The sequence below is a fragment of the Hyaena hyaena genome, unplaced genomic scaffold, assembly GCF_003009895.1.
Source record: "Hyaena hyaena isolate Hyena2069 unplaced genomic scaffold, ASM300989v1 scaffold_818, whole genome shotgun sequence".
Classification (NCBI taxonomy): domain Eukaryota; kingdom Metazoa; phylum Chordata; class Mammalia; order Carnivora; family Hyaenidae; genus Hyaena; species Hyaena hyaena.
Window position 1 is genome coordinate 154,749 of NW_024081451.1, and position 23,567 is coordinate 178,315.

Consider the following 23,567-nt stretch of genomic DNA (forward strand, 5'->3'; position numbering starts at 1 on the left):
ATTGTTTTATGTATTTGGGTGCACCTGTATTCTGTACATAGACATTGATAATTGTTAGCTCTTCCTGATGGATAGATCCTGTAATTATTATATAATGCCCTTCTTCATCCCTTGTTACTGCCTTCACTTTAAAGTCCAGTTTGTCTGATATGAGTACGGCTACTCTAGCTTCCTTTTGACTTCCAGTAGCATGATAGATAGTTCTCCATCTCCTTATTTTGAATCTGAGGGTGTCCTCAGGTCTAAAGTGAGTCTCTTGTAGATAGCAAATAGATGGATTTTGGGGTTTTTTTTATCCATTCTGCTACCCTATGTCTTTTGATTGGAGCATTTAGTCCATTTACATTCAGTGTTATTATTGAAAAATATGGGTGTAGAGCCATTGTGTTCTTTCTAGGATTCATGCTTGTGGTGGTGTCTCTGGTACCTTGTGTTCCTTGCAACATTTCCCTCAGAGAGTCCCCCTCAGGATTTCTTGTAGGGCTGGTTTAGTGGTGATGAATTCTTTCAATTTTTGTTTCTTTGGGAAGACTTTTATCTCTCTATCTATTCTGAATGACAGGCTTTCTGGATAGAGGATTCTTGGCTGCATATTTTTTCTGTTCATCACATTAGATTTCCTGCCATTCCTTCTTGACCTGCCAAGTTTCAGTAGATAGGTCTGTGACTACGCTGATAGGCCTCCCTTTGTATGTTAGGCCCCTTTTATCCCTAGCTGCTTTCAGAATTCTCTCCTTGCCTTTATATTTTGCCAGTTTCAGTATAATATGTCGTGCAGAAGATTGATTCAAGTTATGTCTGAGGAGAGTTCTCTGTGCTTCTTGGATTTCAATGTCTGTTTCCTTCCTTAGATTGGGAAAGTTCTCAGCTATAATTTGTTCAGGGACTCCTTCAGCGCCTTTCCCTCTCTTCCTCTTCTGAAATTCCTATGATACTGATATTGTTCCATTTGAATTGTATCTCTGAGCTCTCGAACTCTCCTTTCCTGTTCCTGGATCAGTTTATCTCTCGTTTTCTTGGCTTTCTCTTGTTCTATAATTGTGTCTTCTGATTCACCTATTCTCCTCTCTGCCTCTTCAACCCTCACATTGGACAACTCCATTTTACTATGCATCTCATTTATAGCGGTTTTTAATTCATCACAACTATTTTTAAGCTCCGTGATCTTTGTAGCAATAGCTTGACTGATGTCTTCATTGCTTTTTTCAAGCCCAGCAAAAAACTTTATGACTACTGTTCTAAATTCTTGTTCAGTTATGTTGCTTATATCTGTTTTAAGCAGCTCTTTAGTGGACATTTCTTCCTGGAATTTCTTTAGAGGTGAGGTCTTCCATCTCGTTATTTTGGCTAGCTTTCTGCCTCTTGTAAGTTTTAAAAGTTTGTTATGAGCTCTGCATCTGTGAGTACTGCTATATTAAGGAAGGCTCATTGACTGTCTAGGGCCTTTCCATTCAGTAAGTGTTTTTTTAATGGTGTCTCTTGTACTCTCTTGTTTTTTTATTATTTTATTTCGCTACCTGTAGTGGTATTTGGGACTCTCCATCATGTGTACTTTGGCTTGTTTCTTTAGGTACCCCTGGAAGAGAAAACAGACAAACATACCGGAACAAAGGCACACAAACCACAGACAAATCCAACAAGTGAGCAACCCGAAAGGGAAAAAGAAAAAGGAAATAAGAAAAAGAAGAAAAAAAGAAAGGAATGAAAAAAAAAGACAAAGAACAGTCTAAAAAGTATAAAACCTAGAATTCCCAGCTACAAATAGAGAGCAGGGTATATGCAGTGCTGACCGAAGAGCATATACACAGAAATATCAGGGCGGGAAGAAAGTGAAGATGGACATTGACCAGGGAGAGAGACTAAGAGGCTTAATTCAGAGAAAGAGGAGAATATGGTAGGAAGCAAGGAGAAAGAAACGAGGACAGTGTTACTCAGAGAATCTATATAGTCTGATTACTCCAGAGAGAGAGAGAGAGAGATAGAAAGGTAGTGGTAGAGGTGTAGAATATACATTTAGAGAATGGATTAAATATGACTGTTTAAGAAAACTAATGACCAGAGTGCCCAGTCCAGCAGAGGGGAGAGTTACAAATGAGACAAGGGAAAATATATCTGAATAGAAAGAATTGATCTAAAATTAATCACAGCAGTGCATCCGTGTTGGTCTTGCCCGGGCTCTGGTTAAAAAAAAAAAAAAGAAAAAACTCTCTAGGGGAATGGTCGTGGTTTGGTGTTGACAGGCCTTAGCCTCCACTGTAGTCCACTGGCCACTCCCTGAGGTCCTGCCTTGGTGTTTGTGGGGAGCAAAATGCCCAGTCCCTTCTCAAACCAAACACCACAAATCACTCCCTTGGGTCTGATCTCCCTGTGCCGTGTGTGCAGCCATGTTGGGCCGCGTTCTATGTCCCAAGTCCTGCCTCGTTTCCAGGTCCCAATCCACGTGCTTTATTGATATCTCCTGAAACACAGTCCCGCGGGTTGAATGCTTCCCAGCCGCTGGGGATTGATCCTGGAGAGCAGGGGCACAGCCTTGGGTTGGCTGCCTTCCCACCATGGGTGTTGAGCCAGAAGGGCAGCTGTGCAGCCTCAGGTTGGCCACCTCTCTGCCTCTGGGGATGGAGCCAGGAGAGCAGCAAAGCAGTTTCTCCCGGCGCTGCCAGGGACCGGGGGCACCCAGTTCAAAGTCAGCACCCCAGCTAGAACTAAGAACACTCTCTGTCCGAGCTAAGGTTTTTCTCTTCTCCAGGGACAGTTCTATGAGCAGTTCCAGCTGCTCTTTCTTTGCCCCTGACTCACCATGGCTCCCCACAAGGGAGGCTCCCTCTCCTCCATGTCTCTAGTCCTGGCCGGCTTTAATCTTCCCCAGTTCGCACTCACGCACTTAATGAGGTTGTCTTTCCAATGTACTCTGTCTCTTTCTCATCCCAAACTCCTGCGGCTCTGTGTCCTATGACTTCAGGCCTTCTCTGAGAGATGGGGGCGAGCGAAATGCACAGAGCTCCCTACTTCTCTGCCATCTTGCCTCTGTTATTAGTTTTCTAAGTTAAGTCTCTGATTCTGTCATCTTTCACTAGTTCCTCCTAAGTAGGCTCTAATAAAAAAAAAAAAAGATAGTAACAATGGATACACCCTCTTTCAAAAAAAAAAAAAAAAACATTTTTGCCCTAAGCAAAAGAATATCATGACAGTGGTAATATTGAACTGGCTTCATGACCACTGTTTTCTGTTCACACATCAGACACTAACTAGTTATATTGCTTAACTAAGTCACTTCTAAGGTTGACATCTTTCAAGAAAGATTGGGACATCTTTTAAAAGTTGTAAACTTTTATAAACCTTATGCATCAGCTAGCCTGGTCTTTTAGGCATCAATTTCCTGAGTGGGAGATAATAGCAATTTTGGTATGCGATTCCCTAGTGACCTTGAAATCACATCCATACTGTTCTTAGTCCATTTACCAGTAGAGTACAAATTTAGGTGTTAGCAGTCAACAGAACAAATAGTATCATGGGTGAAAAAGAAAATACAGAAGGTAAAATTTTATTTCTCATTTCGCACAGTGATGGTAATTCTTCAAACCTATCAAAGTTGTTAATTGAAGACTTTTGAATTTATTTTTCAAAAGAAAGTAGAAGTAATTCTCGCCATTAATATATGAATGAGGAAAAATAATTATGAATTGGTAAGCGTTTATTGCGAGGTGTTTTGCAAATTGCTTTACATGAATTATTTCATTCAGTTCTGAAAGAACTGTATGTGGTATCTCAAATAATTTGTTCATTTTTGAATAGGAATATTGTAGCTTAGAGAAGTTAAATAACTTGACAAAACATACACATCTAGTAAAGAGAAAAATGAGAAATTCAGGTCCACTCATAGCAGAAATTGTGTTCTTAACAATAGCTTGTTTCCTTCCTGAAAGAGTATGTGCACTAAAATTTGGGCATTGTCACAGTAGATAGGAGGGCTGTGGAATGGAAAAGTGATATCTTTCCAGGGTGTTGAGCAAACAAAACACCAAGTTAGTTGGAATTAGGCCAAAATGCTGCTCAAGGAATTATGTGTTTATCAAGGTATTCGGAAGCCCCACCTTCACTCCACCTTTTCTACCATTGATTGCGCTTGTACTACAACTCTTCGTGCAAAACCATTCATTTTGTAACAAGAAACACTCCTTTAAATCGAGGTACGTGTATCACATTGAATTAAATATCCTTTTTAAATGAATGGCAGGAGGGCTACTTTCCAGAGTGAAGGTTATAGTGGGTAATGAGGAGCAAGGAGCGAATAGAGAGAGTGATGGCTGTACTCCACAATAGCAAAACTCAGATGAGAATAGGGGAAGCCAGGGGTGTCTAAGATAAGCTCAGTAGGGTTTTCAATTGAGATGAGGGACAATCCAATAAAGAACAATTCCATTATGGTAATCAAATTCAAAGGCCTAAGTCTATAGAACTATATGGGTACTTTTTGGAACCATAATTATAAAAACATTGGGAATAGATATGTTGGATGGTTATTCAGACATCAGGAACAAAAGAACACTATGGGAGTTTTACATATGGAGCCACTTGTGATTTATTTCAAAAGAACTTGCCAGAGAAAATTGTGATATTCTGTCTAGCTTTTGCAGTTCTACCAGTTAGCAGGCTAAGGATAAAGACCACTCAAGTATTATTCAGAAATGAAAAAAAAGCTACTAAAAAGATATAGTTGTATGTTAAAGAGATACCAAGACATTTTAAGTCAAGTAAGTTAGCTGTAGGGGCAAGAATAAATGAATACAGATGTAAGACAATATTCTGGCAGATACATTAGTTTCACAGAATCTTGTGTCAGAAAGCATGGAAAGGCCACAGAAGAGATAGTTAGCTGTCAAATACCTGTCATAAATGTCTATCAAAGTGGTATTTAAGTTGGTTGATACTTGAACACTACAAGTGAAAGACAGCTTCTTAGGGTCAAAGAAAACCATATGGAGTCTAATTGCTCAACACAAAAGAAAATGGATAGAGGCAAAACAAAACAGCAGGTTTAATGAAAATAGGGTCTTCAGTCTTGCAGAGAGATAAAGACAGAGTTCAGGAAAATGGATGGGTTTGCCTATTCAAGTTAGAAAAATAGGCAGAGACAGGTGGAAGAGGGAGAAAAGGAATACAAAAATCTATGATTTTCATACATGAAAAAGTAGCATATACAATGGAAACATGAAGGATATAAAAGCATGACTGATTAATGAAAAGTTTCTTCCAAGAGAAGCAATACCATTTTTAAAGACGCTTCAATGAATAAAATCTAAAATTAACTTCCAGTTCCTAAAGTCACATATTTGAAATCTGAGGAACACTCTGTGCCTAACCACACAATGAGGCATGGTGACAAATATTACCCGTATTCTTTCTAGTAAATAATAATACCATGAAAACTTCCTTTTTTTTTTTTCTAAAAATAATTTTGTTGCTTTTATTTTAACAATTACAGAAAAAAATAGTAGGGACAGGTCCTATCTTTATTTTTTTTCTTTCATAGTTTATTGTCAAGTTGGTTTCCATATAACACCCAGTGCTCATTCCAACAAGTTCCCTTCTCCATGCCCATCACCCTCTTCCCCTCACCTCCACCCCCTTCAGCCCTCAGTTCTCAGTATTCAAGAGTCTCTCATGGTTTGCCTCCCTCCCTCTCCTTAACTATTTTTCCCCTTCTCCTCCCCCATGGTCCTCTGTTAAGTTTCTCCTGTTCTACATATGAGTGAAAACATACGGTATCTTCTCTGCCTGACTTATTTCACTTAGTATAACACCCTTGAGTTCCATCCACGTTCCTCTGAATGGCCAGGTTTCATTCTTTCTCATTGCCATGTAGTATTCCATTGTATAGATACACCACATCTTCTTGATCCATTCATCAGTTGATGGACACTTAGGCTCTTTCCATGATTTGGCTATTGTTGAAAGTGCTGCTGTGAACATTGAGGTACATGTGCCCCTATTCATCAGCACTCCTGTATCCCTTGGGTAAATTCCTAGTAGCAGTAAATTCCTACAGATTTTGGATACTAGCCCTTTATCCTATATGTCATTTGCAACTATCTCTTCCCATTCTGTCAATTGTCTATTAGTTGTGTTGAAATCTTCCACTTATATAGATAATGTTCACTGGTTCACTAGGTGTGAAAATAATGCCTCCTGCAATCCTACTTTGGAAATTTACATTAAAAAGAATTTGGTTCCATCCAAGACTTCCCAAATTTATTTGGTCATGATCTCAAAGTGAAACATCTACAAAAATTCCTTTAATTATTACAATATTTAAATAATACTAGGTTAGAGAAGTACACAAAATGATATTTTAATTTATAGATTCTTTTATGGAAGAAAGTTCAGCTTTGTACCTGGTGGCAATTTTAAACTCCAGTATGAATATAAGAGCCCAAACAGCACAGAAGACTTGAGTAGTTCAGGAGACAATTTAGGCAGAATGGACTAAGGATATTAAGAATATTAAGGACAGAATACCACAAAGAACACAACTATAAAAATCCTCATAAAGTTTCCTCATATTTTTTAGCCAAATAGCCAAATGAACATGCACAGGGTAAAATTCTATGATGCTGAGCAAAGAATCAACTTCTATGAAAAGAAGAAACACTGAGAAGCTTTAAGGCAACCAATTTCCAGAGCTTACTTATGTACCATTTAAGTTTTCATCATTCAGAATCAACAGACTTAATTGAATTTAAGGAACAATCAGTATGTGCATCTATGTAAATTAATATACATACATATACCTATCTCCATCTGTCAGCTTAATGACACCCTGTTAGTAACAAACACACTCAGTGCCCAAATTTCAATTTATGTAAGTATTCTCCAATAAAACAAACAAGGACTTAATAGAGAAATAACTGATTTGAGGGCTGGAGTTGGAAATACACAAAATGATCCTAAACTGGAAGAATAATAGAAAATATTCAAAAAAACAAAACATTTCCACAAAAACTAGAGTCAAAATTGTGAAAATATGTCAAAGGGATGTAGGAACCAACCGAAAGAACTGTCAATGACCAAACATGGGACAGTTTATCAACAAAATGATAACCCAAAGTATTAAATAAATATTCATGAATCCATAATGATAAAAATAAATTATTGAATAATAATTATGTTTATGTTTAATGTTTACTATATTTGTTTAATAACTATGTGGCAGATATTAAACAAATGTCCCATGCAGAATAATTTCATATAATTACCTTGGAGGAGGTAAAACATAACACCACTTCTGCAGAAACCTGACAATCATATATTAAGTGTGGTGACCAAAGTTAATATCAAAATTATATATATATATATATATATTGATAACGATATATTCTTGATATGATGTGATGAGAATTGCACTTCATCTCTGGGGACTTCATTTCAGTAACACACTACTTCATTCTAATCATGATAAAAACATTAGAAACATCCCAATTAAGGCACATTGTGATAAATATGCTAAAAATATGTTAATAGGGTGACTGAATTCAAGTTATATAAAAACTATTTCTATCATCAAAATATTTCTATAAATGTAAACTGCTCTAAAATTAAATTTTTATTAATTATTTTACAATATATTATTGGGTTTATTGAAAAGGTGGAATAAAAATATATGACAGAAATAGCACAATGTATTAGGAAGAGAAAAAAGGAAGTATGCTGTGTTAATATTCTCACAATAAAAATGAAGTTGTATGTCAGTAAAACCCAACTATTCAAATACAAACACAAGGAAATGAAAAATAAAAAAGGTCATATGGTTGAAAAAGAAAATAGCAACATAGATTTAGCCCAATCATATCAATTACTATATTAAGTTCAAAAGATCTAAACAATCCAATAAGAAATAAATATTTTTTTAACATTTTTACCAGTTGCCTTGAAATATAATTGATGTATAACAATTTATAAGTTTAAGGTGTAAAACATAATTTGATATATGTATATATTAGGAATTGATTAGCACACTAAGTTATCAACCATCACCTCTCATAGTTACAATATATTTTTTCCTTGTGATGTAAATCATACCATCATAACAGCATTCAAATATACAAAAAAGTGGGTTGTTAGCTATTACAACTTAGATATTATTTATCTTATTTCAAGCAGTTTGTGCATTTTGACCACCTCCACACAATTCTCCCCCTGCTTTGCCATTACTTTGGCAGCCACAAATCTGATCACCATTTCTACAAGTCGGATTTTTTAGATTCCACATATAAATGAGATCATACAATATTTGTCTTTCTCTGACTTATTTCTAGCAAAACTCCATCAATGTCCATCCATGCTGTTGCAAATGGCAGATTTTCCATATTTTTTATGGCCAGAAGTATTTGTGTGTGTGTGTGTGTGTGTGTGTGTGTGTTAAATTTTCTTTATCCATTTATCTAATGATGCTTAGGTTGTTTTCATGCTTTGGATTTTGCAAATAGTGTTGCAGTAAAAATGGTGGGTGAAGATATCTTTCCAAGGTTACTGATTGCATTTTCTTCAGATATATAGCCAGAAATGGAATTATTAAATCATACGGTAGTACTATTTGTAATGTTTTGAGAAACTTTTCTACTGTTTTCCAGAGAGGATGTACCAATTCACATGCTCACCAGCAGTGCACAAGGGTTTGCTTTTGTCTACATCCTTGGCAACATTTGTTATTTCCTCTCTTCTTTATGAAAGCCATTCTACAAGGTCTGGGGTGTTATCTCATTGTGGTTTTGATTTGCATCTCCCTAATGATTGGAGATGTTGAGTATGTGTGTGTGTGTGTACGTACCTGTTGGCCAATTTGAATATTTCCTTGGAAATATGTCTATTCAGTTTCTCTACCCATTTTTTTAAAATTGAGTTGTTTTTTTGTTTCTGTTTTTGCTATTGATTTGTATGAGTTCCTTAGATATTTTGGATATTAACCCCTTATTAGATGTGTGGTTTGTAAATAATTTATCCTGTTTCACAGGTGCCTTTTCATTTTGTTGATTGTGTATTTTGCTGTAAAAGAGCTTTTTAGTTTGATGTAGTCCAAATTTTTATCTTTGATTTTGTGGTTTGTGTTTTCATGTCATATCCAAAAGCATTATCAAGACACATCAAGATGTTGCCTTAAGTTTTCTTCTAGGAGTTTTACTGCCTGTGGTCTTAAATGTAAGTCTTTAATCCATTTCAAGTTCATTTTTGTGAGTAGTGTAAGGTAAGGTTCTAGTTTCCTTCTTTTCCATGTGAATATCCAATTTATTCCAACACTACTTATTGAAAAGACTGTCTTTTCTCCACTAAGTATTCTTGACTCCCTTATCAAATGTTAGTTGCACATATAGGTTTGGCTTTATTTCTGGGCTTTCATTTCTGTTTCATTGGTCCTTGAATCTTTTTTTTTTATACCAGTACCATACTGCTTTGGCTACCATAGCTTTGTAATACCATTTTAAACCAGAAAACATGGTGTCTCTAACTTTGTTTCTCTTTCCCAGAATGCTTTGGTTATATGTGGTCTAGTGATTGCATACAAATTTTAGGATTCTTTTCTCTATTTCAGTGGAAAATGCTATTGGGGTTTCCATAGGGATTGTATTGAATCTATAGATGGTTTTCAGGAGTAAAATCATTTTAACAATTTAATTCTTCTAAGCCATGAACATAGGATATCTTTCGATTTATTTGTAGCCTCAGTTTCTGTCATCACTGTCAGTATTTTCCATGTACGAGTATTTCATATCCTTTGTTAAGTTAATGTCTACGTATTGTTTTTGATGCTGTTACAAACTGAATTTTTATTTTTCAGATAATTCATTGTTCATGTATTATAAATGGTACCCATTTTTATATGTTGATATTTTATCCTATAATTTACCACATTTGTTGGTAAACCATAATAATATTTTGGTCATATCTTTAGGATTTGCCACATATAAAATCTTATCTGAAAAAAAAGATTTTTTCCAGTTTTAATGACTTTTATTTCATTTACTAGCCTGATTCATCTGGCTAGGATTTCCAGCACTATATTGAATATGAGTGCCAAATTAGGTACCCTGGTCTGGTTCCTGATCTTTAAGGAAAAGCTTTCAACGTTTCACCTTTGAGTATGGTGTTTGCTGTGGCGTTTGTCATAGATGATTAATTTGAGGTACATTTCTTCTAAACCCAATTTGTTGAGAGTTTGTATCATGAATGACGTTAAATTTTGCCATTTGTTGACATGGTAATATGTGTCTGTTAATATGATAAGATTTTCATCTTTCTATTACTGTGATATGTACATTTATTGACTCGCATATGTTGAACCATTCTTGCATCCTAGGGATGAATCCCACTGCTCGTATTGTGTGATACTTTTAATGAGCTGTGCTACTGAATTTAGGTAGCTAGTATTTTGTTAGTGTTTTTGTACCCATGTTCATCAGGGATATTGGCCTATAGTTTTCTTGTGTCCTTATCTAAACTTGTATCTGTAACACTGGCCTCATAAAATAAGTTCAGAAGAGTTTTCTCCTCTTTTGAGTTTTTGGAAGAGTTTGGGAAGATTTGGCGGTTTTGTTTTTCTTTTTTACATAATTGGTAGAATTCTATAAAACCATCTGATCCTGGTCTTTTTCTTGCTGGGAGAATTTTGATTATTGAGTCAATTTCATTATTCAATATTACTCTGTTTTAGGAAATTATCCATTTTTTCTAAATCATTCAGTTTGTTGGCATATTATTTTTCATGGTGGTCTCTTATGGCCCTTTGGATTTCTATGGTATCAGTTGTACTGTCTCATTTTTCATTTACTGTTTTTTTTATTTGGGTCTTCTCTTTTTCTTGATTAGTCTACCTAAAGACTTGCCAATTTTGTTTATATTTTCAAAGAAACAACACCCACCTTTGTTCATCCCTCCCCCACTGTTTTCCTGTATTTTATTTAATTTGTTTCTGCTCTGATTTTTATGATTTCTCCTTGTGTTTTTTGGGCTTATTTTTTTTATTTTTCTAGTTCCTTTAGATATAAAGTTAATTTAAGAGTTTTCTATTTTTGCAATGTATGTATTCATAACTATAAAGTCTTAAGAAATGCTTTTCCTAAATTCCATAAAATTGGTATGTTTTATTTCCATTTTTGTTTATCTCAAGATACTTTTATTTCTTTTTTAATTTCTTCGATCCATTGGTTATGAGGCTGTTTAATTTCCACACACTAATGGATATTCCAGTTTTCCTCCCGTTACTGATTTGTAGTTTTAGACCATTGTAATCAGAGAAGATCCTTGGTATGATTTGAAATTTTTTTAAAATTTGTTAAGTCTAGTTTTGATGCCTAATATATGATCTATCCTAGAAAATCTTCCATTTGTGCTTGGGGAAAATGTGTATTCTGCTGTTGTTGGATGGAATGTTCTGTTTATGTCTATTATGTCCATTTGTTCCATAGTGATGTTCAAATCTGATGTTTCCTTACTGATTGTCTTTCTGGACAATCTACTCATTGTTGAGTTGTGGTATTAACATCCCCACCTATTATTGTATTGCTATATATTTCCCCCTTAAGTTCTGCTTGTGTTTACTTACTTTATTTAGGTGCTTCAGTGTTAGGTGCACAAATGTTTATAAGTATTATTTTTTGATAAATTGATCCATCTATCATGATACAATGACCTGTCTCTTTTGGCCATTTTTAGTATAAATTCTATTTTGTCTGACATAGGTATAGCTGTCCCTGCTTTCATTTGGTGACCATTTCCTTGGAATGTTTCTATCCAGCCCTTCAGTCTGTGTGTGTCTTTAAAGTTAACCTGAGTCCCCTCAGCGCACATATTTCAATAATAACACTGAATGTAAATGGGCTGAATGCTCCAATCAAAAGACATAGGGTAGCAGAATGGATTAAAAAACAAAATCCATCAATATGCTGTCTACAAGAAACTCATTTTAGACTGGAAGATACCTTCAGATTAAAAGTAAGGGGATGGAGAAATATATATCATGCTACAGGAAATCAAAAGAAAGCCGGAGTAGCGATACTTATATCAGACAAACTGGACTTTAAATTAAAGACAATCACAAGAGATGAAGAAGGGCACTACATAATAATTACAGGGTCCATCCATCAGGAAGAACTAACAATCATAAATGTCTACGCACCGAATATGGGAGCACCTAAATATCTAAAACAATTAATCACAAACAGAAACAAGCTTATAGATAAGAATGTGCTAATAGCAGGGGACTTTAATACTCCGCTTACAGCAATGGATAGGTCAACCAGACAGAAAATCACTAAAGAAATAATGGACTTGAAAGACACATTGGACCAGATGGATCTGACGGATATATTTAGAACTTTACATCCTGAGGCCAGGGAATTTACTTTCTTCTCAAGTGCGCATGGCACATTCTCCAAGATAGATCACATACTGGGACATAAAGCAGCCCTCAATAAATATAAAAGAATAGAGATCATACCATGCACACTGTCAGATCACAATGCTTTGAAACTTGAAATCAATTACAGGAAGAAGTCTGGAAAACCGCCAAAAACATGGAGGTTAAAGAACACCCTTCTAAAGAATGAATGGGCCAATCAGGCAATTAGAGAGGAAATTAAAAAATATATGGAAACAAATGAAAATGAAAACACAACAATTCAAAATCTATGGGATGCGGCCAAGGCAGTCCTAAGAGGAAAGTACATTGCTCTCCAGGCCTATTTCAAGAGATTAGAAAAAGCACAAGTCCAAAATCTAACAGCTCACCTAAAGGAGCTAGAGGCAGAGCAACAAGAACGCCCTAAACCCAGTAGAAGAAGAGAAATAGTAAAAATTAGAGCAGAAATAAACAACATAGAGACCAAAGAAACAATTGAACAGATCAATGAAACCAAGAGTTGGTTTTTTGAAAAAGTAAACAAAATTGACAAACCTCTAGCCAGGCTTATCAAAAAGAAAAGAGAGAGCACCCAAATAGACAAAATTATGAATGAAAATGGACTTATTACAACCAACCCCTCAGAAATACAAGCAATTATCAGGGAATACTATGAAAAATTATATGCCAACAAATTGGACAACTTAGAAGAAATGGACAAATTCCTAAACACACACTCACTACCAAAATTCACACGGGAAGAAATAGAAAACCTGAACAGACCCATAACGAGTGAAGAAATCGAATCAGTGATCAAAAATCTCCCAACAAATAAGAGCCCTGGACCTGATGGTTTCCCTGGGGAATTCTACCAGACATTTAAAACAGAATTAATCCCAATTCTTCTCAAGCTATTCCAAAAAATAGAAGTCGAAGGAAAACTCCCGGACTCATTTTATGAAGCCAGCATCACTCTGATTCCCAAGCCAGACAGAGATCCAACAAAAAAAGAGAACTATAGGCCAATATCCTTGATGAATACGGATGCAAAAATTCTCAACAAGATCCTTGCAAATCGAATCCAGCAGCATATCAAAAGAATCATCCACCAAGATCAAGTGGGATTCATTCCTGGGTTACAGGGCTGGTTCAACATTCGCAAATCAATCAATGTGATCCATCATATCAATAAAAGAAAAGATAAAAACCATATGATCCTGTCAATAGATGCAGAAAAAGCATTTGACAAAATACAGCATCCCTTCTTAATAAAGACTCTCGAGAAAGTTGGGATAGAAGGAACCTACTTAAACATCATCAAAGCCATCTATGAGAAGCCTTCAGCTAACATCATCCTCAACGGGGAAAAACTGAGAGCTTTCCCCCTGAGATCAGGAACACGACAGGGATGTCCACTCTCACCACTGTTGTTTAACATAGTGCTGGAAGTCCTAGCATCAGCCATCAGACAACAAAAGGAAATCAAAGGCATCAGAATTGGCAAAGAGGAAGTCAAACTTTCACTCTTCGCAGATGACATGATACTCTACATAGAAAACCCGACAGACTCCACCAGAAGCCTACTAGAACTGATCCAAGAATTCAGCCAAGTTGCAGGGTACAAAATCAACGTACAGAAATCGGTTGCATTTTTATACACCAATAATGAAGCAACAGAAAGAGAAATCAAGAAACTGATCCCATTCACAATTGCACAAAAAACCATAAAATACCTCGGAATAAACCTAACCAAGGATACAAGAGATCTGTATGATGAAAACTATAGAAAACTTATGAAGGAAATTGAAGAAGACACAAAGAAATGGAAAAACATTCCATGCTCATGGATAGGAAGAATAAATATAGTTAAGATGTCATTACTACCTAAAGCACTCTACACATTCAATGCAATTCCAATCAAAATTGCACCAGCATACTTCTCAAAACTAGAACAAACTATCCAAAAATTTGTATGGAACCACAAAAGACCCCGAATAGCCAAAGTAATACTGAAAAATAAAACCAAAACGGGAGGTATCACCATCCCAGACTTCAGCCTCTACTACAAAGCTGTCATCCTCAAGACAGTATGGTATTGGCACAAAAACAGACACATAGACCAATGGAACAGAATTGAGAACTCAGAAGTGGACCCAAAAGTATACAGCCAACTGATCTTTGACAAAGCAGGAAAGAATATCCAATGGAAAAAAGACAGCCTTTTTAACAGATGGTGTTGGGAGAACTGGACAGCAACATGCAGAAGAATGAAACTAGATCATTTTCTCACACCATGCACAAAAATCAACTCAAAATGGATAAAGGACCTGAACGTGAGACAGGAAACTATCAACACCCTAGAGGAGAAAGCAGGAAACAACCTCCTTGACCTCCACCGCAGCAACTTCTTACTTGACACATCCCCAAAAGCAAGGGAATCAAGAGCAAAAATAAACTGTTGGGACCTCATCAAGATTAAAAGCTTCTGCACAGCCAAGGAAACAACCCAGAAAATTAATAGGCAACCAACGGAATGGGAAAAGATAGTTGCAAATGACATATCAGATAAAGGGTTAATATCCAGAATCTATAAGGAACTCACCAAACTACACGCCCGAAAAACAAACAACCCAGTGAAGAAATGGGCAGAAGACATGAACAGACACTTCTCCAAAGAGGACATCCAGATGGCCAACAGACACATGAAACGATGCTCAGCATCCCTCCTCATCAGGGAAATACAAATCAAAACCACACTGAGATACCACCTCACGCCAGTCAGAGTGGCTAAAATGAGCAAATCAGAGAACTCTAGATGCTGGCGAGGATGTGGAGAAACGGGCACCCTCCTACACTGTTGGTGGGAATGTAAACTGGTACAGCCCCTCTGGAAAACAGTGTGGAGGTTCCTCAGGAAACTAACAATAGAACTCCCTTATGACCCAGCAATAGCACTGCTAGGAATTTACCCAAGGGATACAGAAATGCTGAGGCATAGGAGCACATGTACCCCAATGTTCATAGCAGCACTCTCCACAATAGCTAAAACATGGAAAGAGCCTAAGTGTCCATCAACAGATGAATGGATCAAGAAGATGTGGTTTATCTATACCATGGAATACTACATGGCAATGAGAAACAATGAAATCTGGCCATGTGTAGCAACATGGATGGACCTTGAGGGTGTTATGCTGAGCGAAATAAGTCAGGCAGAGAAGGACAAATATCATATGTTTGCACGTATAGGAGGATTAGGAGGAACTTGACGGAGGAACAAGGGGGAGAAGAAGGGCGGAAATGGTGGGGGAAAGGGAGAGAGGCAAACCATGAGAGACTCTTGAATGCTGACAAAAACTGAGGACTGATGGATGTGGGGGGGAGGGGGGATGGGCATGGAGGAGGGCACTTTGGGGATGAGCAATGAGTGTTATGTAGAAACTAATTTGACAATAAACTATTTGTAAAAAAAAAAAACAAAAACAAAAACAAAAAAAAATAAAAAAAAAATAAAGTTAACCTGAGTCCCTATGGATAGCATATCACTTGTTGAATTTTTCTATCTAGTCAACCTTTGTGTGCTCTTGGAGAATGTATTCCATTTACATTTAAAGTAATTACTGATAGGTAAGAACTTACTATTACCATCTTGCTTATTGTTTTTCTGTTTTGTAGGTCCATGTTCCCTTCTTGTTGTCTTCTTTTGTAATTTGATGACTTTTATAAGGGTTTGCTCTGACTTCTTAATCATAACTTTTTAACTAGTACACATTTTTTTCATGGATACCAGAGGCTTACAAAAAGTGTGTTCTGTAAATTTTATAAATATAAATTTTATATTTATAACACCACATTTTACTTAACATTAACTTCTATAGCATTCCTTAATTTTATACTTCTCCCCCTTTATATTTTTAGGTTATTGATGTTATACTTTATATATTTTTACTTTGTGTATCTATTAACAAATTATTATGGTTATTTAATTCATTCATAAATTATTATGGTTTTTTAATTCATCAATTTTTAACTTTTAAACTAGAATTGTAAGTAAATTAAGGACCACCATTACAATATCAGTGAATTTAACTTCACATAATCCCCATTAAAAGGGAGTTTTACACCTACATTCATCTGTTTTTACATTGTTAACTAGCACTCTTTTATTTCCATTTAAGGAACTCTGTTTATCATTTCTTGTACAGTATACCTAATGATTATGAACTTTCTAGCTTTGTTTGCTTAAGAAAGTCTTTATCTCTCCTTCATTTCTGATGGATATTTTGGCCAGGTATTGTATTTTTGGTTGACCATTTTTTTTCTTTAAATATTGTGAATATATATCATCCCATAGTCTCCTGGTCTGAAGAGTTCCTGTTGAGAAATCAACAAAAATTAAATGATATTTGAAAAGCACGGTGAATGCAGGAATTAAAGGTGGAAGCTCCTTGTTGATCAAACTGATGTTATACTAAGTAACATTCTAGAGCATCACCATGAAGTTGGAAAAACAACACCACATAGTACAGACAGAAAAAGTTGTATGACTCCATAGAGAGTCTCAAATATGTAGTCTTAAGGTTGTTGATGACAAATGTGATTTGTCAATATCAGATTATGAACTGGTAAAGCCTTGAAATTAGAACAGGTCAACAAGGGAGCATAGATCATAGATCTTTGGAGAATGAAAAGATGGAACACAAATAATTGTTTTTCTGTAATAACATGATATCACTTATCCCAAATTCTGGGAAAAAAAGAGAGTGACCAGGTTTGGCAATCAGAGACAACAAAAAAAGCTAGGGAACAGATTTCTTCTTGTTTCTGCTTTGTTCTTTAATCTCGATATCTAATCAGTTACTAAATACTGAATTTTCTACTGCAAAATTTTCCCTCTACCTTTATTAATCTTGTTTTTGCCCAAAACCTTACAATCTTTTACCTGTATGAATGAATTTCTTCATTTACTCACCCAATATTTATTATTATCTACCTCTTTCTTTGTACCATGCCAGATACAAGAGTTGTGCCTTGATGAGAAATGTTGACATGTCTATTCCTCATTATGTTTTTATGTTAGGATTAATAGTGTCAGGTGTTTAAGCAATGATAAGTATAATTGTGAGGAAGAACAGATTTTTAGGGAAGTCCCTAGAAGAGTTTTCTATTCTAAGATTTGGATATGAAGCTTCATGGAAGAATTGGTTCTAAAATAAAACCTAAGTATATGGTAAGAATAAATTAGCCAGAAAGAATGAAAATACCTAAATATAAAAATGTAAACAGACTCTGACAAACTGAAAAATCTTTAGGATGAATATCAGAATAAAACACTTTTAAGAGTACTTAAAAAATTAAATAGTAATTTTTCACCTAGAGATGTATATCCAATATATATGTATATAAATGTTTGTATATATACATGTATATGTGTGTATACACACACATATATATACATATATATTCATATATATACATATACACATATATGTGTATATATACACACACATATGTGATCATAGTAGTCATCTTCTTTAGAAATGCATATATTTAGATGACTACCAAGTTTTAGATAGCTAAGACATTTCTTTATACCTAGAAAGAATTTTGGAGGAAACTAAATGCAAATTATTTACTCTCAGAAATAATTCAGAACCATATGGAAACTCAACAAGGTAACAAGGTATAGCACAGTCTTTCCTGTGTTTGCTGATGAGTAAGAGGGTACCTCCATATGCTTTCATGTATGTTACCCCAGGAGGACAGGGCCATATGTTCACACATATGTCACCCTTCTTGGCCTTCTGTATAAGGCAGTATCCCAAGGGCTATGCTGAAAGCGAAAAGAGAAAGCAACCACAACATGAATATGAGGATGTGGTGTGTTTTCTCTGTTGACAGATTTTGTTAGACCATCACTTCAGTTGGCAAGCACACAGAACAGCTGCTTTACCCTGAAGCAAAGGTCTTTGTAATAGTATAAAATCCCTCCAGTGAGTGAGACAGTAGAGTGAAGGTGATGTGCCCTTTGGGAGTGGACTTTTTCTCCCTAGTATGGCATGAGGAATATAATAATTACCAAGTAGACTTAATATTCATAGAACTTTGTTCTTGTTTTTTTTTGTCACCTTTGCCACCAAATTTTATAACGTGAATTGACAGCTGTTTACATATAACTAAAATCTTTCATATTTATAAGAGAGAGACTAAGAAAATTTAAAAACTCTGTAGCTAAAAATAAATTAAAAAATAAAAACTCCATTGCTGCACGTTTCTTTCATTATAATTTAGTGATTAAATATCTTTGTTGTTTAAATACCAAAGATAATTTCTGACTTCCTAAGCTTCTATTGAGGCTGTACATATGTTATAGTTTGGACCAGATTTAGGTTCTTTCATTCCAGAAAAGTAGCATAAATGAGAGAAAGTCTTTTGCAACCTCGTAGAAAGTGACTCATCATGCATGATTCACATGCTCTATTGAGTCTGCTGAAAAGTTAAATGGTTTTATTTATCATGAATGTAGGCATCAGAAACTGATGAAGAGCATATTGTACAGCCAACCTCAAAGTGCTTTGGTCTCTTAGCTTTATTTTCTTTATAGAATTCATAAATATATTATCTATACTTAATATTGTATTTGACTCTTTCTAAATTTAAGTTATTCAAATACATTGAAAGAATTAATAAAATATTATTTAAGTTTATATTTGCCAATCCATGTGCTCAGAGAAAATGTTAAAACATTCATAAATCTAGTTCACACTATTGCAGTTAATGAAGTGTAATTACTTAAGGCTCTATTTTTCACTGATATCTTTTAAACTCCTGCTTCCATGAAAAAAAAAAATACAAGATTAAACCAGTAATGAAGATAGTGGCTGGATTCAATAATTTAAGTTTTGTGTCACAAGAGACGAATTTGAATTTTAAAGTAAAAAATATCACCTTTGTTATTTTTAGACAAAAACAATTTGAGATAGGCATGTGGAAGAATCTTTCATTGTTGGAAAATTCTCAAGTAGGTACCTGGATTTTTACTGACAAAAAAAATAGATAAATAGATAATATCATCCCCTATTTTACATAATTGAAGTAAAACTCTTAGGAAGGTTCTACAGCTATTCCACATAGCTCATAAGCAGGCACTACCCTGATGTAAACTCAGAACATTGACTCCAAAACTTAGATTATTTTGCCACCATACTATGTTGTATGTTAGGTAAATGGATCAATGCTTCTCCTTTTGTTTTCTTACATGAACAGAGGAAAATTTTTGAAAAGATTTAAGTTTCCTCAAAATATCCTAAAATACTGAGTCCCAGTCATCAGTCTATCTTAATTCCCCTGAATTTTCTTCCTTCCTGTTTTACCCCATAATCCTTATGATTACTTCTCAGATTAACTTCAATGAAGCTTTCATCACAGTCTCCATGTCTTAGACAACTTCTCTTCTTTCTCACTTGTTACTTTCCTTCCAGTATCTCCCAAATTATTGCCTACCAAATCATCTATTTGCTCATGATACTTTGTCCCAGACTCTGTTTCTAAGGAAATCTCAAATTTAAAAATGTACTTTTCTTTGTTTTCCTTTTTTATTAATAATTTATTGTCACATTAGCTAACATATAGTGTATACAGTGTAGTCGTGGCTTCAGGAGTAGATTCCTATGATTCATCACTTACAGACAATACACAGTGGATAAAGAAGATGTGATATGTATTACATACTATGTGATGAAAAATAATGAAATCTTGGCATTTGTAACAATGTGGGTGGAGCCAGAGGGTGTTATGCTAAATGAAATAAGCCAGTCATAAAAAAGACAGATATCATATGCTTTCACTCATATGTGGAATTTGAGAAACTTAAAAGAAGACCATACGGTAAGAGAAGGAAAACTAAGTTACAAACAGGGAGGGAGGCAAAACATAAGTACTGGTTTTTCTTTAAAAATTATTTTTCCCCCATTTCTCTCCTTCCCCTCTACTATACCTCCTCATGCCCACCTCTCATTCTTTTAGGCCACCTTTCCCTTCTCAAAAGGCACGCAGGGTCCCCATGGTCTATTTTCCCTTTCTATCAAAACCTGCCCTCACAAAATATATATTAATCTGACTTACTCTGGAGAGTAAATTAGTAGTAGGGTCTTATGTCCCTTTGTGGCAGTTGAATTTTAGTGTAGGGACCAGACAGTACTCAATATTCTAAAACTTTGATCATAGAATTTTGTTTGTTTGTTTGTTTTGTTGTTTTTTACTATTGGGAATAAAAGCATTTTAAAGTTTGGTGATAAGACAAGGAGCCTAAAATCATAGCTAATAAATGTTCATATATTCTTCCTTTTGTGCAAAACTCTATGAATTAATTTAAAATAATGCACACTCAGATAGCTTTTACCAACATGCATATAATGAGTTTGATTATTTTGCGTTCAAGAAAAATTCATAAGCTCAAAACTTTATAAAATAATTTTTAAGCCCGTAGGGCCATACTGTCTTAGGCAATGTGGTAGTTTTGTCATAAATAGTTGAAATTGTCCCTTGGTAAAGTTAGTTATTTCGCCATGCATAACCAGTTGTCTACCATAACAATATTTTTGGAAGGAACAATAAAAGTGCTGGGGAAAGGAAAGCAACCCACTCTGGTGGACAGGAACCAGAGGCTCTAGCATACTCAATATGATTAAATAGCAATAAACAAGAGCATTGCATTTCACATGAAGACACTCATATGGCCAATATGATGCCACATTTTGTACATTGTGTCACAACACAAATGTTAAGTGGTAAACATGGCATCAGTTTCACTGCTGGCAACAGTATGAGAATGTGCAAGAAGCTATTAGAGCACACAGCTTGTGATGTTTCCCCACTGCAGTCTGACTTGCTCAGATATCATTGTGCCAGAATAAACAGGAAATCATTCCAGACCAGTATCACCAGAGCATCCATTCCTAAAATGTCTAGAACAAGTTAGTAAATAAAAACTAAATTTTGAAAAGTTCCATCTATTAAAAGTCAAATGGCGTTGACAGTTCCTCACTAATCTCTATCTGGTCTCTCAATAAACCAAATGGAAATCAGTGTTTTAAGTTAGAATTTTATCTCTGAGTATCAGACTTCTGGATACCAACTTCAAAAGAGGATTTAAAATACCTTGAAGTTCAACACATTCAAATGCTTAAAGTAATTTGTTGTGGCAAATATACATTTTTACAAAATTAAACGTGGCTAATTTCAGAATAACTCGTGTATCTTCTGTTTCTGACGCAGAGATATTAGAGAGCCAGTAATATTCTCTGAAGATTCATTTAAGCTTTTATTGTTAAAATCAAGAATAGAAATTTATGTAAAAATTAAATTTCTTAGCTTTAATTTGAAAATTACTTGTTTTAAAAGAAAACTCCACCTAAAAAAGTTGAAAATTTATGTCCACAGAAAAACCTGCATGTTGATATTTATACCAGCTTTATTCATAATTGCCAAAACTTAGAAACAATTAAGATATTGTTCAGTATGTGAATAGATAAGTAAACTGGAATATATACAGAAAATGGAATACTCTTCAGTGCTAACAACTATCAAGCCATGAAAAGACATGGACGAAAATCAAAAGCATATCAGTAAGTGCAGTAAGCCAATCTGAAAAGTCTAAACGATATGATTCCAATTATATGACATTCTGGAAGAGGCAAAACTATGAAGACATGAAAAGATCAATGATTGCCCAGGGTCAAAAAGAAAAAATGAATAGGCAAAATAGAAAGGACTTGGAATATCTTGACAGTGATTTATTTTTTCTTGTTAACCCCAATGTCCGGCAAAATGGCTGCTCAATATGGATTCAATAAATGATTGCTTAGTTTTTAATAAAGTAGTGATCATACACTCAATGAGCATCAATGATTTCTTTTTTTAATTAATTTATTTGAAAAAGAGAGAGAGAGAGAATATCCCAAGCCTGCTCTGTGCTGCCAGTGCAGAATCTCACACAGTCTCAAACCTGTGAGATCCTGACCTGAGTCAAAATCAAGATTCAGACACTTAACTGACTGAAATACCAGGTGCCCCAAACATCAATAATTTCTATCAGAAATTTGTGAAATACCATCTGAATGTATCTGTTGGTTCCACAGATAAAAACAACAGGGGAGGTGATAGCAGATATTGGACAAAATATCTATATTACTATATTTGTTTATTGCTTTTCCTTAGTAAAATTATAGTTCTATATCAGAATTAGTACTGGCAAAATAAAAAATTATAAAGAAACTAAAAAGGCATTGAATAGAGTTGTTTAAAGGTCTAAAATGCATGGAGAAGTAACGTACATGGCTGGTGAATTAGACTTTAAAATGGCATAAAAACGTTATATATATATCATACTTTATAAATATATCCTGAAGTATTTTTATTAATACTTACCAATTTTAATACATTCAAAATTGGTGAGGTACTTTAGAAATGATTGGGTCATTTCATTGGTTACTACGGTACCATGTTACATTGTTTGTATTTGCTAAGATTTTCTCACATAAAATTGAAACTATAATTTTTAGAATTAAAATTCTGGCATAGTAAATAAGAACCATCTCTCTTTTGCTAACTTTGAATTTCTCAATTTCAAGTTGATTTACATTCCATTTTGTTGCAACTTTTTCTCCAGTATCAATGAATTGCTATTAGACCAATGGATTGATTGCTTGAGCCATTTAAGTATAAAATTAATTGTGAGGTTAATTGTAATACACCAATGTTTTGTAAAGCATACCCTACTTTCATATGAGGACACTGTGGTGTCTCTTTACTCAAGTATCAAGAAATTAACCACTTCACTGAATGATAGAAATCTTTCCATTCCCCCAAAAGGTAGAAATCACTTAAGGTTAGCAGAGTAGAGAAAATAGGCAAATTCGCTTTTCAGGACCTGAGATTCTAGTAACGATCTAATGTGATTTGAGTAGTGAAGTATGGTAAAGAGTTTGGTCAAGTTTTCAGCTGCAGTTCAAGCTGGTAACACAGGAGAACAAAGGGCACAGTCATTTCCTATAACTGCATCTATTGCCAAATCATCTATTTCTTTTATAAACACCAGAAGTCCCTTTTTAAAATCTTTTTGTTCATATTCTAATTCAGGCCATGATAATCTTATAGTTTAAATATTAAAGTAGACTATCAG